Source organism: Oryza sativa, chromosome 6 (assembly GCF_034140825.1).
Source record: "Oryza sativa Japonica Group chromosome 6, ASM3414082v1".
Taxonomy (NCBI): Eukaryota; Viridiplantae; Streptophyta; class Magnoliopsida; order Poales; family Poaceae; genus Oryza; species Oryza sativa.
Genome location: NC_089040.1, coordinates 26289442 through 26308072, shown reverse-complemented (window position 1 = coordinate 26308072; position 18631 = coordinate 26289442). Strand labels below are relative to the sequence as shown.

At 38.3% G+C, this 18631-nt stretch overlaps 1 long non-coding RNA gene across 2 annotated transcripts; it reads left to right on the top strand.

Moving 5' to 3' along the window:
* The first annotated feature begins 11262 nt into the window (after positions 1-11262).
* Positions 11263-13469, top strand: LOC136356821 (uncharacterized). 2 transcript variants are annotated; one of them, XR_010741835.1, is made up of 3 exons: positions 11263-11666; positions 12005-12084; positions 13218-13469. It is a non-coding gene; the product is annotated as an uncharacterized lncRNA (long non-coding RNA). The 2 variants fall into 2 exon arrangements; XR_010741836.1 differs by having other exon boundaries at positions 11275-11778.
* Positions 13470-18631: the final 5162 nt, after the last annotated feature.

Genomic DNA, 18631 nt, shown 5'->3' with positions numbered 1-18631 from the left:
GTGTTGCCCGGTGACCTCTCCGAGGAGATTGTGGAGGAGGCCCGACGCCGTTTGTGAATGGTTTGGAGTTCACCACCTTCGGAGTGAAGGAAGAACTACCCCGAGTGATCGAGGCTTGGGTAGTCCTCTCCGTGGGCCAGCTCCCGCCTTGCCCACACATTAACGAAGGGGGCGTGCGGTGGCTTCGTGGTTGAGCGGTGGAGTTGGGCTCGCCTCAACGGGGATTAGGAAACCGACGAGTTTCCGAGCCACGGTGAACAATTCCTTGTCTCTTGTCTGATTTATTTGTTGCATTTATATTTGTGCTATTTACATTCATAGAGACATATTTGAGCCTATATCACCTAGGTTTGCAAAACTTAACTTAGTTGCTTAGTTAACCTTGCACCTTACCTTGCCTAGCAACTTAGATTAGTTTTGTTTAAGTGCCATTAAGTTTTAAAACCGCCTATTCAACCCCCTCTAGTCGGCCTCCTTGATCCTACACCTGTGAAATTTTCTAAAGCTCTACCAAAAAGCTTCTCACCTTAAAAACACAATCTTGCAAGCGGAATTTGGAGGTTTTAATTTCACCGAACCCAGATGTAACTTTTTCTGTAGATGTCCGTGGATATATTATTTGCCTAATTCCGAGTCCATATGAGAAAGTTATGCCTATTTTAAGAAATGACACCCGAATGACACCTATTTTCGGTAGAGATTTAGAAAATTCTACAAGTCACATATTTCGTTCATTTGAGTTTATTTTTTCCAGGGTTGTCTCTCCTATACACTATAGAGAAGAGAGGAAAAAAATGGCAGGGGGGTGCGGCGCCAATGTGGCTGGCGCGCTCCCCCGCCACCTCAGCACCACCCCGCCACGTCGGCAGTAGCTGGTGCCGTCCCATTGAACGATGGCGCCAGTGACTCTTGCGTCCCAAAAAGGACCATTTTTAGGATAAGTTTTTTCAGGGGTCTATTTACGAAATAAGTTTTTCAAAAGTACCAAATCGTGAAAAATCTAGACTCCAAAAGTACATATCTTGTTACTATAATTTTCTGATATATTACTTATAAAAGTAAACTAATATTAATTTCAATAAAATATTTTATAAGACTAACCTATATGTATATTGTTCTAGGGTAATAAGTACTACAAAAGTTAATCAAGATACCGGTTTTCCATTAGCTGACCCATTATTAAACAAACTTTGCCAAAATACTCTAAATTAAATATGAAATTATATCCGTTTGTTTTTCATTTGTTGGGATCAATGTGCAACCATGGACATAGACCTTAGGTTGATCATCATGTCTTCCTTATTTTGACAGTTGCTATAATAGGAAGCAAGTTGTATCCTTCTCAATCAGGTTTGTTTCGGAAAATTATATTTTTTATGTGTTTTGTGCAACAAAGAGAAAAAAATATATGATGTTATATGAACATAACTAGAAAAAAGGTGCCTATTATATAATAGTGCCATTAAAGATAATTTCATTATTAGTAATATTCATTGTGGAAAAGAGATTGAATGATTGCACTAGACAAGATAATTTCATTATTAGTAATATTCGTTGTGGAAAAGAGATTGAATGATTGCACTAGAACAAATCTATACTTTTTATATAGTTGGTACCCACCAACAATTATTAGAAGCTAAAGCTCAACATGCAAGCATACCACATCATCACCAACTAGCAATTACTATTGTAGCCCATTTACATGCAAGCATGCTACTTCTTCACTCACTAGCAATTAAAGCATGACACATCATCTACAATATCTACAATATTATATTATAGAGATCAACAAGTATGTGTCAAATTATCTTCCTCACATTATTTTCTCAACATTTGAATTTTTATTATTTCGACAATATTTAACATATACTCATCCATGAATCCCGCAGCAAAGCGCGGGGTATCATTATCTTAATTGCTTAGCACAATTTGCAATCAATGAACCTTGGATCAGCATATTAACCTCCATCAATTTTCCTATTTTATAGTTAAAACTTATTTGGTTTACACCAATGTCTTAGAATACAGAGTGAAACAAGCAAACATTTCTGACTTAACCTATTACTTGCGCAATGTATATATCTCATATCCTTAGCAATTTATACTGACTAGGGTACATCAGAACAAGTTCATTTAGTTTCTCTATTGTTGTTGTCATCGATCATGAGTCTTTCTCTTTGTACAACCTCTTTTTACATGACAGGAGCACACAACCTGCATGCTTGGAGAAACATGACAGAGCTCAATTTGATCAACTCCACACACTTGTGGACGGAGCTAGCAGCACTGGCTATCCATAACAAGCTCATGTTTTAGTCATATTTTTCAATAATAATGTATTTGTGCCCACGTAGAAAAACAATGTAGTGTTGAAAGTACTTAGTGGTGGTGAATATAATTCAAAAATGTTTACATGAGGCCGTTAGGGCTCAAGTTAAAAATGAAGAAAAGAAATGGAAAGCAAGGGTAGTTGACATGCCTAGCAAAACCGCATTTTCTCACTTATCCCCTTCACACCCCCATGCCTTCCAAAACAGCATTTCCTCAGTTATTCGGTTTGTTATAGTTTATATTGGTGACACCCCATGTTGAAATATTCTTCGGTTCCTCTCTTTCTAAATTCCTTACATTATCAAGATGAAAATTGATATCATACCATCTTTATTTTTGTCTTGTTCCCTTCACCCCATCTATCCATGCTCTTTTCTTTTCTCGAATAAGAGGACAGAAGGTTTGCCTCTTTTTTTAGAAAAATAAAGGAGTGTTAGAGAGTATTTACAGTAAGGTTATAGTGGGGTAATTATTACGTCGCTCTTGAGCCTACTCTCATGGCTCTCTAATCTTTTATGTACGTCCCAGTAAGGTACCAGGCTCTGGCTTCCTCCTTAACTTCTGCTACTATTAATTCTCTCTGGTGTGGTGGCGATATGGCGGAAGACTCATGCATTCCACTCCTTCCATAGATCTACGTTCAAGGCTGCGTTTAGTTCCTGAAAAAAAGTAGAAAGTTTGGGGAAAGTTGGGAGTTTAGAAAAAAAGTTAGAAGTTTATGTGTGTAGGAAAATTTTTGATGTGATGTGATGTGATGGAAAGTTGGAAGTTTGAGGTGAACTAAACACGGCCCAAGTAAAGAAACGTTAGGACACTAGTTCCGTGGTCTTAGCTTCTTGCAATGGCATCCCAGGCACTCTTACTCTCTTAATCATTTGACAATCCCTCCACAGATGTTAGGTCGTCTTCAAATTGGAGAAATTTCAATATTTGTCATCTAATTTGTAAGAGTTTCAAAATATGCCAACTAATTCATAAGTATTTCATAATTTGCCACCAGATATACGAATTTTTGTAAATAGAAGAATGAGAAAAATGGGGAAATAAATTAGCATGATAAAGAAAATTTTGCATAGTTGGCAGCAAATTCTGAAAAGCGTACGAATCAGATAGCAAATTCTAATAGGTGTACGAATTAATTGGCAAATATTGAAATTTGTATTCAAACTGTCCCAACACAATTGACAAAAATAATTATTTGGCCAACCGCGAAGCTGACATCTATCTGCTGTCCAAATGTGAGTTTGGAGCAAGAGCCACACTTATCTGTAAATCCTATATAAGTATGCCAACTAGCTGTCATTTGGTTAAGCCAGGTCATTAACAAATGCTAATTGAGCCACTGGATTAGAGCCTATATGCACTGTCGACCGTCTGATTAAGTAATTTCACTACCGCGTCAGCCCACATCCATCACCACCCCACAGATCAGAAACAGTAACGTCCCTCAACGCGCATCACTTGTAGAAACGGCTGGGATTGAAATGGCGGCCTTTGATTCCATTTAATCCTCTCATAAACGTAACAAAAATAAAGGCCATAGATTATTAGACGTATAAACCCTGTCCATCGCTTTCCATTCATCAACCCACCCAAGGTCTTACACAATGTATTCCTGGACTACAATTTCTCATGCAAGGGCGGGTAAATCATGCACCTAATACTTTTTATAAGCTATTTCATTCTCCTAATGTTCCCTTTTTTCTTCTACGCAGATTGTACAATGCTAGGTGACATCAGTAGTGATATCATCTCCAGGAAAAGATGGCTGATATGATGCATTTGCTTGCGTGCCCATCGCCTTCCACTGCATATCTCTAAATACTCCACGCCAGGATTTTTTAAGATAATGGAATATAATATCCCGGCACTCCACGCCAGGATATTGTGGTAAAACACAGCAGCTGGTAACGAAGCATATTGTGGCATTTCATTGTGTTTATAATTTGCAGGTGTAGGAATAAATTATTTTGCTAGCTCAGTCGTCGTTGGAGCTAGCATTCAGAACTCTATTGCTTAGCTTGATGAAGCCTCGTAAGCAACTCAAATTTATGGCTGGGATTTCCCTCATATAGATGAAATATACTAATTGTTTTTACCTGTCAAACTGTATATATGTTGAGCAGCTACACAGGATCACAAATGCGAAAATTTTCGGCTGCTGCTTATAACTATCAAACACACAAAGTATCTAAATTTTTGTGCATGCTAGTGTCCACAAAATCTACTGCATGTATTTTTCTATATATGTTAATAGTTGTTTCACATGGCTGGGCTATAGATCAAGTCAAAAATTTGCAGTATCATTATCCTCTTAGTGACATTTACAACAACTATTGTTGTTGCCTTGTTGATATTTTCTCTGTTTTGTTTTACTTTTGATACGTATCTGCATCTACTTCTAGGTAAGTGATTTTTTTAAAAAAATATTTGCATGTTTTGTCCACAGCAATGCGCGAGGCATCACCGTCCTAGTGTTTGAAGGGCTGTTTGCCTGTTTGGTATTGTTTTAGTAACTCCCTCCGTCCTAAAATATAACAATTTTTAGCCCTAAGGTTTGTCCTAAAATATAATAACTTCTTCACCAACCAATCACAATCCTCTACTATTCAATTTTTTCATCTACCTCCACTTCTCAACCAACCACAACCTTATCGCATTTAATTCTATCTACTTTTTTAATACCTGCGTACAACCCTAAAAATCCTTATATTATGGGATGAAGGGTGTATTGTGAAACTATTCGAATTTTGTCAATGGCCTACTTGCACGAGTTGGAATGTGAAACGGGTTGGTCGGTTGGATGCATGCATGCGCTGGTCTTTGGTCAGGAAGGGAAGGGTTTGCAAGCCGTGTGCCGTCCATATTTATGCAGCAAATAAAACTGAAACGGTCGACCACTCGTATACCCAGTCAAGAAATATAAAGGCTTCTACCTATACATTTGTCGACAAATTTTCTTCTAAAAATTTGACAGATATAATTATAGTACAATCGTAGTGTAATTACACTGTAACTTATATGTAATTACACTGTAACTTGCATGTAACTACAGTGTAACTTATATGTAAGTTTTACATAATTTTGAATCGTTAGATCTATTACAAGATTTATTTTGGTGAGGAAGAAAACAAATCATAGCACACACATATGTAAAAGAATTTGTTCCCATGACCTCCAATTTACTGAAATAACATGTTACGGAGAGATTTTTGAAAGTTACATACAAGTTACACTATAGTTACAGTGTAATTACATGCAAGTTACAGTGTAATTACACTATGATTGTACTGTAATTACATTTGTCAAATTTTTAGGGAAAAATTTGTCGACAAATATATAGCAAAATCGTAAAGGTTGAGTCGTCGTGTTGCTGGTAGTTCTGGCAAATCTGACCGTTTTATAGCAGTCTCAAGGTCAAAACACTCGGAAACAGAGACCGACTCTACACGCCCAGAGCTACACGTGTTGTACACATTCATCTGTACGCAACCTACCACAATGTGTTCGTCCGGCACCTACCGAGACCTCACCTATAAAAACAAGATGCAGAGAGCACGCAAAATCTTGATTAATTCCTCCAAGCTCAGCAACAACTGGACAAAAAAAAAAGTTACAATCGATTCTGTCTTCTGTCTTCATTCCTTCGAAAAACAGCAATGGCAGCGACGGTGGCGGCTACGGCGGGGACGGTGCTGTTGCTGCTGTTCGTAATAAACGTTGTCAGCGTGGTTGCCGTCGCGGCGAGGCCGTTGGAAGGGGACGGCTGGCTGGAGAGCGGAATTGGGATGGTTACGGAGGTGCTCCGTGCGGCGAAATCAGGGTCCAGCGGCCGCACACACTGCTGCTAGATTGCTAGAACAATGTTTAGCGTGACCATTTATCTGACAACAATGTACAGAAAGGGAGAATATATGCTTAATTTTTTTTGGTGGATTTGATTCGTCCGGATCATTCTTCATTTCTTATGCGTTGATAAAATAAGCTACTCCCTCCCTTAGTTTCAGGTTATAAAATGTTTTGACTTTGATCAAAATTAAACTGCTTCAAGTTTGACCAAGTTTATAGAAAAAAATAGTAATATTTTTAACCCAAGATAAATTTATTATAAAAATATATTTAATTATTAATTCAATAAAACTAATTTGGTAATGTAAATATTAATATATTTGTTTATAAACTTAGTTAAATTTAAAGCAGTTTGACTTTGACCAAAGTCAAAATATCTTATAACCTAAAACGGAGAGAGTAGCAAATATTTTTATGGGGACATCTAGATCTCCTCATCCTTTACTACCTTGTTCCAACTTCCTACACTGCTCCACTCTCCCCTCGTAGGCTGCCCATCTTTCTCTGTCATCAGCGTCACTCAGGCCCCACGCCACGCCTCCTCGCGCTCTTAGCCTCACCACCATCGACATCGCCGTCCTGCTCCACGAGGCCCCGACGCCTTGTCCCGCTCCAGCCATGGCGAGCCTCCCGCTCTCCTCGTGCTAGATGCACGACCGCACAATATAGGCAGTGCTCATGCTCGTCGACTTGGCTGGCCTAGTCTGCAACGTCGACGATCCGGCACCTCTTCTCACTCCCGCCACGACGAATTCCCCTCTCCTCACACTACCGGCCACACTAAGTGCTCGGCCTCCTCCATACTTGCCACCGTCCGTGGGCCACTCCCTACAACATTGCTGCCCACCTACAACATTCATTTGTTGCTCACGAAGCTCCACCCTAGGGTTGTCAATGAGCCGAGCTCGAGCGATCTCGAGCGATCCTGACTGTCTAGGCTTAAGCTCAACACAAGCTCGGCTCGAGCTTGGTTAGGCTCATGAGCTCGACCGAGTATATGATAATGTATATTTTGATTATATTACTTAAGTTAATAAAACTAAATAAAAAGGTTAAGAGAACTTAAGATTAATATGTGATACCAACACATACTATTTTTTTAAATAAATGTATACTAATTCATCCTTAACCTATTAGTTTGTCATATAAAAAATAAAAATTACATATACATCTAGGCTCGTGGGAAGCTCAAGGTCGGCTCGACAAAGCTCGCAAGTTTAAGGTTGGGCTCGGGCTCGGGCTCGTCTCATTAAAAGCTTGAGCCAAGCTCGAATCGAGTGTAAGACGAGCCAAGCTCGAGCAGCTCGCTAGCCTCGAGCCTTTTATTATTGAAGGATGCAAATCATATTCAACCAAGAATTAAGAGATTCAACACATACTTATTACCACCTAGTAGTCCAGGTGGTTGTCAGTTGTCAACCCATACCGTTATACCGTGGCGAAACCGAAGATCGAGAAAAAGAACACCATTGTTTGTTTTGTGTGTGGTCGTCGGAGAAGAGTTGGACTACCGGCACAACCTCTTCGCGTCTGGAGAACTCAAAGCTACATACACCGAACAGTAGGGCATTTAGTACTTACCTGATGACTACTGCAGGAATAGGGAGTACTGAAACAAGTTTAAGCAACTCCATCCATGGCTAAGCATATCCAGAATGAAAGAGGAGGAGACAACTTCCTCCCTCAAACTGCACAAGCTACTGAAAAAGCCTTACACCGGGACAAGCCCTACTGCTCCCTGGACCCTATCCCTCGCCGCTCACCGGCAACCCGCAATCACCAGAGGACAGAGGGTCCGACGAGCAAAGTAAAGAAAAAAACTTTGACTTTGATAGCTCTCTTGCACTGTTCAAGCAGAGAAAGGATAAGAATATATGGGAGTATACTAGCTTAGTTAAAGTTATGGGAGAATTTGACATGTGAGTTGTCTATCCCTCGCTGCTCGCCGGCAACCCGCAATTACCGGAGAGGACAGAGGGTCCGACGAGGAAAGGAATGAAAAAAACTTTGACTTTGATAGCTCTCGTTCAAGAAAGGATAAGACGAGCAAAGGAAAGAAACAAACTTTGACTTTAACAGCTCTCTTTCACTGTTCAAGCAGAGAAAGAATAAGAATCTATGGGAGAAATCTATGGGAGTATACTAGCTTAGTTAAAAAAAATTATGGGAGAATTTGATGTGTGAGTTGTCATGTTAATAAAAGAAGTTATCAGACGATTTAGGTTATCACCCGAGCAATTTTTGATATTGTTGTATCATTTAATTTTTGATATTGTTGTATCATTTGGATGCTTATATGTGATGTGTTGGACCACCAGCATTGTGTAATACACCTGCCTTCACTATACTTTTATAAATCAATCTAAATTGATTGGTAGATCATCTATTTTTTTATTCAAGTGGTAGATAGTTTCAATGATCCTCATATTTGTTTAGCATGCTTGCCTCACTACTATCTCCAAGTGAGATAGAAACCAAATTTGCTTCAATTTGACGCAGCGTTCGAGAGCAATATAGATGTAATATACATATGATTTGCTCCAAGATCTCATTGGAAATAACAACTTGAAAACCCATCACGGTAATGGTTGAATGAAAAATAGTTTGAGTGAAAAGTATCTCCGATGCAAAATAAGACCATTTATATATAGTTAACAGGTATACTGACAGCCATCCAATTCTCACGGTTCGTTCCCAACTTCTCAACCGGAAAAGGTTGAACAGCTTGATATGTGTTTCATGGGTTAGTTAACTCATGATTAGACCGTGTTGGGTGCGTCTAACAGAAACCGACCATCAGACGCGAGCAACGGCATCAAAGCAATATGGACGAGCCAGCAGTTTCTGCCGCTTCCACAGCTATTATACATGGTTTTACAACTATATTTGTATAAAGAGCCCCACTACGATCCTCTCTACTAATAGTAGAAATAATAGTAGAAAGTAATATAAACCGTTGATTCCCTTTTGATCGATTCAAATCTATTTGTACTACCACCTCGATTAATTATCCATAGTAGAAATATGGAGGGACATTATTATAAAAAGAAAGGGTGCGGGTATAATCATCATTTTAGTAATGACTAAACTTGTTTTTTTTTCTTTTTCGATGGAATATGAGCGTTGATTATGGAATGGAGGATCATATATCGATCTAAACAGAAAAAACCATAAATGACAAAGTTATCCCTAATAACTTAATGGTTGTATTGGTAAATTACTAATTTACCCTTAATAACAAATTAACAAATTGTTCATATAATTTCAAATGATAATATTATGAGATTTGCTCCGATCCAATAAAAAGTACCTTGAGGTACCGGTACCTCACGGTACCAAATCATTTCTGATCGTTGGATCTAGTTGGTCAGGATGGACATTGTTACGTCCAATGATTGGAAACGATTTAGTACCGTTAGGTACCGGTACCTCGAGGTACTATTTGTTGGACCGGAGCAAATCTCTAATATTATAGTACAAGTAGAGAGTACCGAAGCATCACTCTTTTAATAAATCTATTAAATTAATCTTTATTTCTTTATAATTTGGATCTACCATGATTAAACGGTACAATTTTTTCCTTTAATAAACGTGGTAATTTCCATAATCTCATAGTTGTGACTCGTTTTTTTTTCATCTTCTGCAAATGTCTCATGCGTTGCTTGCCCGTTCATCATCCGATCCGTCTTGTGGATGGCCTCGGTACAGGATAGAGATTAAAATGATCGAGTCGTATTAGGAGAGAAGCATAAATAGTGAGACAGCAATCGCACAGGTGCAACAAATGAATGAGAACAGGGCACGCTAATGCTTTAGCATTTCTCCATATAAATGCTGCACTCTTGCAGCTTCCTGCTATTAATATAACATTATGTGCTAGCTATTTTACAAATGCTGTTTGTTCGGGGTGTTAGAAAATTGTATGATATTGGAGTAAACCAAATCAGGAAAATACTCTTCAATTGCTTCTTAGGTGGCGAAGGCGTTGAAACTAGTAAATACGAATGATTTTGGACTCTTATCAAGTTGGCATGGGTACACAACAATATCACACTATTAGCTGATTTATCAATTTTAATAATATAAGAGCATATATAAAATTTTTCGATGCTACAAAGATTCACATCAATTAAGTTTTATTATTCACCTCTCATCTTACAAACAAAAAGTTATTACTATGTACTAGATCAATATGTGGTCATTATGCTAGCATTGCTCATAATCCATCGAAATAAGCAAAAAAAAAAGACAAAAATTAGTCACTGCTAAATAAGGATGGTATCCTTTCACACATTTGTTTTGACAATAATACCCCTCCACGTTTCTACTATCATCATTCGAGGGTGTACTATAAATATATTTATATATCTGAACTCTTCGATCAAATAAAATTAATGATTCAGATTACTTTGTACTACTAATAAATATCACCGTATTGGAGCTTTTATTCTTAACTTCTTTTGCATGCGGACGTGCTACCTGTCACATCCTGATTTTTGTTTCAGGATTTATAAATTATTTAATAAATTATTATTAGAATTTATATTAAATGTTCATTAATTTACAAGTGAAGTTAAATGTGGGAAATAAAATTTTCTAAATATAAAGCATGGATGGATTTAATTTTTATTAAATTCTCCATGGTTAATTATACTCTCTGGAATATTCTCGGATTTTTCGGAGCTCAATTCCTAATTTTAATTATACAAAGAGCATTTCAGTAATTACCCACATATTAAATTAATCATTAAATGGTCTAATTATAATTTTTTTAAGTACTTTGAGTGTCCAAGTATTTTTAGGATTTTTCTTGAAATTATTTGAGCATTGGAAGTATTTTTAACAATTCAAAGATCATTTAAGTGATTATTTTAATTGGAAAAGTAATAAAATTCTCCTCCCTTGTCTTAGGCTGAATCGGCCCATTCCTTTCCTTCCTCTCTCTTCCGCCGGCCCAACCCGAGCCTGCATCCTCTCTTCTTCTCTCAGCCAAAGTCCGGTTTTGCTCCCTCTTCTAATCAGGCTGAGAAAAGAAAAGCCCGGCAAGAAGTCTACTTTACTTCCCTGCGCTACTGTTCATCTTCCAACTCAGGCAGAGCCCGAGCCAGCCGTGCCGTGCACAGTGCCGCCGCCTCCTCCTTCCAAATCTCGCCTCCCCGTTGCTCCTTTTTCCAATTTAGTTGAGGGGAAATATTCCTCTTATCCTCCTCTATCTTTACCCCCAAAAATCGGAGCTAATCGTTGAGTATCTTATCCGAATCGAACTCGTTTTCGAGTTTATCTCCAAAACCGAGTTTTTGATTTCCCGGATCGATTTCTTGCGGGAGGAGTCCGATCTCTTCAATCCAAGGCTATAAATAGGACCCCCTAGTCCTCCTCTTTCGTTTGCCCCCTCTCCCGTGATCTCCCGTGCCTCGTAGCGCCGCCGCCACGTGCTCCATCCCGCCATCGTCGCCGGCCGTCGTCGTTCGTCGTTTGGTTCGAGGGTGAGTACCGTTGGGTTCGTCTCGTCGTCCTCTACGTGTACATGTCCTCCAAAGTCGCAGCCGACCATCCAATCTCCGGCGAGGTCGCCATCTTGGTCCGGCCATTGATGAGGTCATCATGACGTCATCATCGTTTTTCTTTTTCCTGTTTTTCTAATAGATTAAATCTTCGGAAATTCATAACTAAATCATCGTAACTCGGTTTTGAGTGGTTCAAGTTGCTAAATTCATCTAAAATCGAGATCTACATGTTAAAAATATCCACATGTACTGTTTATGCTTGTTTTTTTACTGTTTATTTGGTTTTTATTAGTCTTTTTCTTCGTTCTGCGTGTTAGCTTGTCGTTTCCGTCGTTGCGAAGGTTCGTGAGTGCGTCGAGAGTGTTCAGAAGATTAATTGAAGACCGATTATTGCAAGGCAAGTCACACAGATCCTAAACACAATCCTTTGAGCATGTTGATCCTATATTTAAATTCTCTATTTATTTCAACTGTGTATTTATTTTCGAATGTCACCGGGTGGTGTGAACCTATTCCTTTGTTATGGCCAATTTGCATTGAATACCCTATTCTTTGATACCTTGGGTAATAAATTGATTAGCTTGAACCTTATATATTGGTTTGGTTCAGCTAAATGCTATATATATATAATTGCTTAGCCATGCTTAGAAACATTATCACATAATTGGGATAACTAATGTTACACTATCACTTATGGTTATATTTAATGGTAGCTCACGATGGTTAATCGTGTTATGATAATTAATTGATAACTAAAACTTGACAATGGTGGGTTGTGAGCACATGGTTTTGAAGGTCGTGCTCATGGCAATTAAGGACCGGTTCGCGAGCTACTGTTGTGAAACATTAACCGTGCCAACCACAAGCCAGCGTGGGCAACGGCTTTACCTTTTGTATAGCATGGTTCATTGCGGAGCACCAGACTGAGAAGTGGCGGAGATAAGCCCACGGGGGTCGCTGGGCTGTCTATGCCTTGTTTTATAAGGGGGTGATTATGATCCAGGAATGGTGCACTGTGGTGAGTTGTGTTGTGCAGGGGGTATTGTCACAGCCTCTAGTCGGGTACTTTCCAGTATCGCGACGCATGGTAGACATGATGTTGAGGCTGTGTCTTGTGGGTACAGTGGTACACCTCTGGCCAGAGTAAAACTATTCGAATAGCCGTGCCCACGGTTATGGGCGGGTTGAGCAATATTTTTCGTGATTAGTCTCACGCCTCTCACAATAATTATTGATGCTATAACTGGTAATAATTTGTTTAGCTCCTGGTTTGGAGTTAGATCTGTACAGCCGGGTATGGTTGTTCAGGATGGTTGGGCCTGTGCAGCATGGGTGTGCTGTTCAGTGTTGATTAAAATTTCTGATTAATTACTCCACTGTTTTACTTATCTTAAATGTTTTGCTAAATGCTGCTTTTGCAAATGAGCCTATATTATGCCATCCTTTGGTATCCTTGTGCACTTGCATATTTGCTGTGTGGCTTGTTGAGTATGTCATATGCTCATTCTTGTAATAATCAATCAACCTCAGTTGAAGAAAAAGGATCCAGAAGGAGAAGACGTTTGGCTTATACCCCAGTTGAGCTGCCTGTGGGAGTGGAGCTGAAGCCATCGCTAGACCGTTATTCCGCTGCTGTTTTCTTTTCTTTTGTAAGTATGTAACGTTATTATTATGATAGATTTGTATATTAAATTGTCAGTTTGTGTACCTCGGCTGATTCCTGGACGAGGATTTTATGCACAAATAAGTTCAAAAATTACTAGTGAATTTCCGAGCGTGACACTACCTGTCGTCCATACATGCGTGAATCCCATTACATGCAGAACCTCTGCTCCTGTCGCGGATCTCGCTCGTCCGGCTCATGGTATAGGTAGAGATCGAACGGGAACGGTTTTGAAATTCTAAGTTTGATGATTGCAAACAAAATTAAAGAATGATGAAATGCACACATGGTAAACTAATATGATAAGGTGGATCATTTGTGCTGCCTAGTTGGCAGACAAAGAACGCTACACATGGAGCCTTCAAGCCTTCATGTACCGTCTTATGGGCCTAGCTGCACTGCTCGACCCTTCTCATCTCCCTTATGGGCATTGCAGGAGAGAGATGTGAATAATGGAATCGGTGCGTATGAGGAGGTAAGCATCAGCGAATTCAGTTTTGATAATAATAATAGTAGTAGTAGTAGGTGTTAGCACAATTGGAAGGGGTCGAAGGCAAAAAAAAAAAAAAGCATGAGAACATAGGGAAAAAAATGGATAATCCAGAGGATGCTGAAGCGCTGGGAAACTCTTTATAAACGATGCAGACCTGAGCATGTACTGTTAGAATTTCATGTATAGTTAGAATTTCACTTACCGTTGCCATGTATTGATTGGTTGAAACTTTGTACATAGGGGAGTAAGCCAGATAAACCAAAAAACTTCTCATTGCATAAGGGTGACAAGTGGTTCTAGCTAGATGTTAGCATGTAGCATGGAAAAATAGAGTTTATTGACATAGGCTTCGTACGTGCCATTGGTACATAATTGTGGATAAATTTAAAAAATCAATCCTTTCGAAGACATTTGTTCTTTTTGATATTGGTAATACCGACCTGCTCTCTGATGTGTCTTATTAACAAATTAAAATATATTCTACGTATAACCATTATCCAAATGTTATGTATAAAGATGCATTATCTTAAAAATGTATAAAGATGTGTATAGAGTTCAGTCCTTCCAAAATCCAAAGTGACTTATCAAATATTTTATAAAGAAACAATATACATTGTCTTATTAGCAAAGGTATATTCTACCTTCAATGAACTTGTGAAGTATAGTAATAAAGGTGTGATTAATTTGATAAGAGGTCATCTGTAATATTTTTATTGCACATCTTTAGAAGAATGAATGAAGTTTCCAAAATCAATAATGGTGAATTATCCTCCCTCAGCTTCTATGTTAGTTCATCTCGTTTATATATATCTCATTTGATTTAGTATTCATTATATCAACACAAGGACTAACTTAATTTGGTTCCTCTTTATCTGATGTTATTGCCTCCATATTTAAATGAATAATATTATTGACTTTATTTAGTATTTGGTATGTAAAGTGCTATTTGGATATTAGGAAATTTATTTCTCTATATATCCTACAATTGCTGGGCTTGTCAGTTGTCAAGGGCGAGCCTAATGAAAATCAATCACTTTTCATCCACCATTGTCATCGATCACAATTTCTCAGAGGAAAGGAAAGGAAATCAAGAAACAGAGGCCAGCAGGTTTGATCCTCTTCTCCTCTCGCTGGATCATCTGCAGTGCATGCTGGCTTCAGCCGTGCTCTTATTATTAGAATCCTGATCACTTTCAGGTTGCTAGAAGAGAGAGTAAATGCTAGGCATACGTAGCGTCCTCCGAAGTACTACTCTGTAGCAAGCAGCAACAGCAATAATCCACGTCATGTATTAACTGTCCTTCTTAGGTATACCGTAATATATAGGAATTCTTACGCACGCCTTGACGACTCCTCAATCACGCTGCAAATCAGCGCCTCCCCTCTCCATTTTTTCTTATCAATTAGAATTCACAATGACAAACAATCACTATTTTTCTTATCAATAATTAAAATCGCATTGACAAATAATCACTGATCCCTTGCATCTCATCGATTTCTCCTCTATTTCTAACAGAACTCGCATTGGACTCACGACATTTCTGCTGAGTGAGCGAGCGTGCTAGTCTCGCGATTTGCTGAGTGAGCGAGCGTGCTAGTCTCGCGATTTCTAGAATTTGGATCTGCAACTCAAAATGCAGAAAGGTAGGAGCACTACTTTAGTAATATTTTTTCTACTTACTAACTTTTGAGTACTAACTTTTGAGTGGCTGAATTTTTAGTGTTTTCTTCAAACATGGAGTTATCAAACAGTTCTATTCACTGATCATGTATAGTAGAATTAGATAATATGATAATAAATAGGGAGGTGTCATAAATAGGGAGGTGTTTTCCTCAAATATAGAGGTTTTTTATTCGCTGATTATGTAAGCATGAAAATCCATGCCTCGTGCGCTGTTTATAAATCATTTTTTTAAAAAAACTCAATTTACACATGAAAATAAAAATTAATGAAAAAACATCAGTTTATATCTGAAAACTAAAGTAGGTTCTCCACTACGGCCACAAAGGCCACTTAATTCCAAAAGCTATAACATCCACCACTTTGACTTGTTATCCGTCTCCTCCATGTACACGTCTAACATAAGTCTCCACAAGTACAATCTCATGGTCCTATTACACGTGCTCGTGCACGTCAATTCAACTATCAGGTGAGTTTATTCTTGAGTTCATGTTCATATTTTTTATACCGAAGACGCGTGCACTCTTGTTTTACTTAGAATGATTGAGAGGATTAAAAGGGGAGAGAATTCGCGCGGTCTATATTCGAATGGTAGGACAGTGCCAACTTGTGATGACTGCCACGACTTCATGCAAACTTTGATTTGGGTGCAAGTATTGCATGAAAAGCTTATCAAGCCATTTTCAAATGGATTCGGCCTCATGTCCATCTGCTCTGGAGCGGCCACAAACATTATATTTTACTATCGACGTCTTTTTTGTGAAATGTAATGCATCATCTTATTTGGGCCTAATGGGTTGTGCATCAAGTTGGTTCTATTACGGACGCATCGCAGGGGCTGTAAAGTTGATTCCATTAGGGACACATTGCAGGTTAGAGGACAAATCCAACACCCCGTATGGTTGTTCTCCTCATTTTCGTATACCTTGCCACCGTCAATAACAATTGGTTTTGATGCTTAGAGTTAGCAAATTGCTACTTGTTTACCGTGTGCGTGTTGGCTAAACAGCCCATCTGTTTGAACCCTACAATATTGTTATTTTTCTAGTGAAACTTCCATATTCATCTAACAATTCAGTGTTTGTTCTACTTGTTTTTCGATTGCTTGCAAGACGAGTGTCCTCATGGCCGAGTTGTCGTACACCATAAGTTCACAACAACTGTTGGATATAGTGTATTGGTTGGTAAGGCGTAGCGTCCTTGGACAGTTGTAGTTGGGCCATCAACATAATCTTCATCTAATCGAGTTATCCCAACCTCTTACTGAAATATCGGGAAACAAAGCTCTCGTGGATTCACCTTGTGACCATTGCATGGTTTGCCCCAATATCTCACCGAACGGAGACTGATAAGATGGAGACACTATACAATTATCATTTAGAAGTTTCTCTCCCATTTATATTGTTAAATCAATCATTACATTCATATGACAATAAACGGAGATGACTCACATTTGATTCATGACTTTCTCAACTTAGTTATCTCATAGTGGGGGATGGGTCTGAAAGGCCTCGGCTCGTTGAGCATAACATTTAGCCGCGACAGCAGGAGACTAATTCAGAGCAAAGCCGGCAGGGCTTTAACTATTGAATTTTTTTTTTTAAAAAAGACCTTTTATCTGTTAATCGATCCCACAGTTAATTGCGAGGATTACATGAAGAATAGAAGAGGCACTACGTGGTTATTTTGAAACCATACAAGTTGTGTTATGCTTCATTATTCTGAACTTCTTTTGCATGCTGAGGTGCTACCCGTCGTCTATCATGCGTGAATTCGACGATCAGCAGTGCTACATACATGCAGATCCTCTGCTCCTCGGCTCACTCGTTTCGCGCATGGTTTAGTTAGAGATCGGACGGGAACAATCTTGAAATTCAAGATTGATTGCAAACAAAATGAATGACTAAATACACACATGGTAATATGATAAGGTGGATCATTTGTGGCAGGCAAAGAACGCGACATATGGAGCCTTCAGGCCTTCAGTACTGTTTTATGGGCCTAGCTTGCAAAGCTCGATCCTTTTCATTTCCCTCATGGGCCTCACAGGAGAGAGATGCGAATGATAGTCTGTGCGTATGAGAACCATCATGCTTGTTCCAATTCATTGAATAATAATAATAATAATAATAATAATAATAATAATAATAATAATAATAATAATAATAATAATAATAATAATAATAATAATAATAATAATAATAAAGGTGTTGGCAGCATCGGAACGGGTCAAAGGGAAAAAAATGCATGAGAACAGAAGGAAAATAAAGGATGCTCCAGCGGATGCTGAAGCGCTAGGAAACTCTTTATAAAGAGCAATTTTACGGTTCTTGAGAAGGTACCACGAGGTACCATTTTTTCTATTGTAAATTTAGTACCATGAGGTATCATGAGAAACTAAATTTTACACTAAATTTTTGGTACGTCATGGTACCTCCTCAAGAACCGTAGAATTACTCCTTTATAAATGATGCAGATCTGAGCATCTACAGAGACCTCCATGTATAGTTAGAATTTCACTTATCGTTGCCATGTATTGATTAGTTGAATCTTTGTATAGAGACTTAATTAGTCTCAGATAATGGAGTAAGTTAGATGAATAAAAAAGAACTTCTCATTGTATATGGGTAATAAGTGGTTCCAGCCACATTATGTTAGGAAGTAGCATGGAAAAATAGGGTTTATTGACATAGGCTTTGTACGTATGCGGTATGCCATTGGTACATGATTGTGGATAATTTTTTTTTAAAAAATCAATCTTTTGGAACACATTTGTGCTTTTTGATATTTGTAATACCGACCTGCTCGCTGACGTGTCTTATTAAAAAATTAAAATATATTCAATGTATAACCATTTTCCAAATGTCATGTATAAATTAAAGATGCATTATCTTAAAAAATGTATAAAGATGTGTATAGAGTTCAGTTCTTCCAAAATCAAAGTGACTTATCAACATTTTATAAAGTAAACAATATACATTTTCATATTAGCAAAATATATTCTACCTTCAATGAACTTGTGAAGTATAGTAATAAAGGTGTGATTAATTTGATAAGAGGTCATCTGTAATATCGTCATTGCACATCTTTAGAAAAAGGCATGAAGT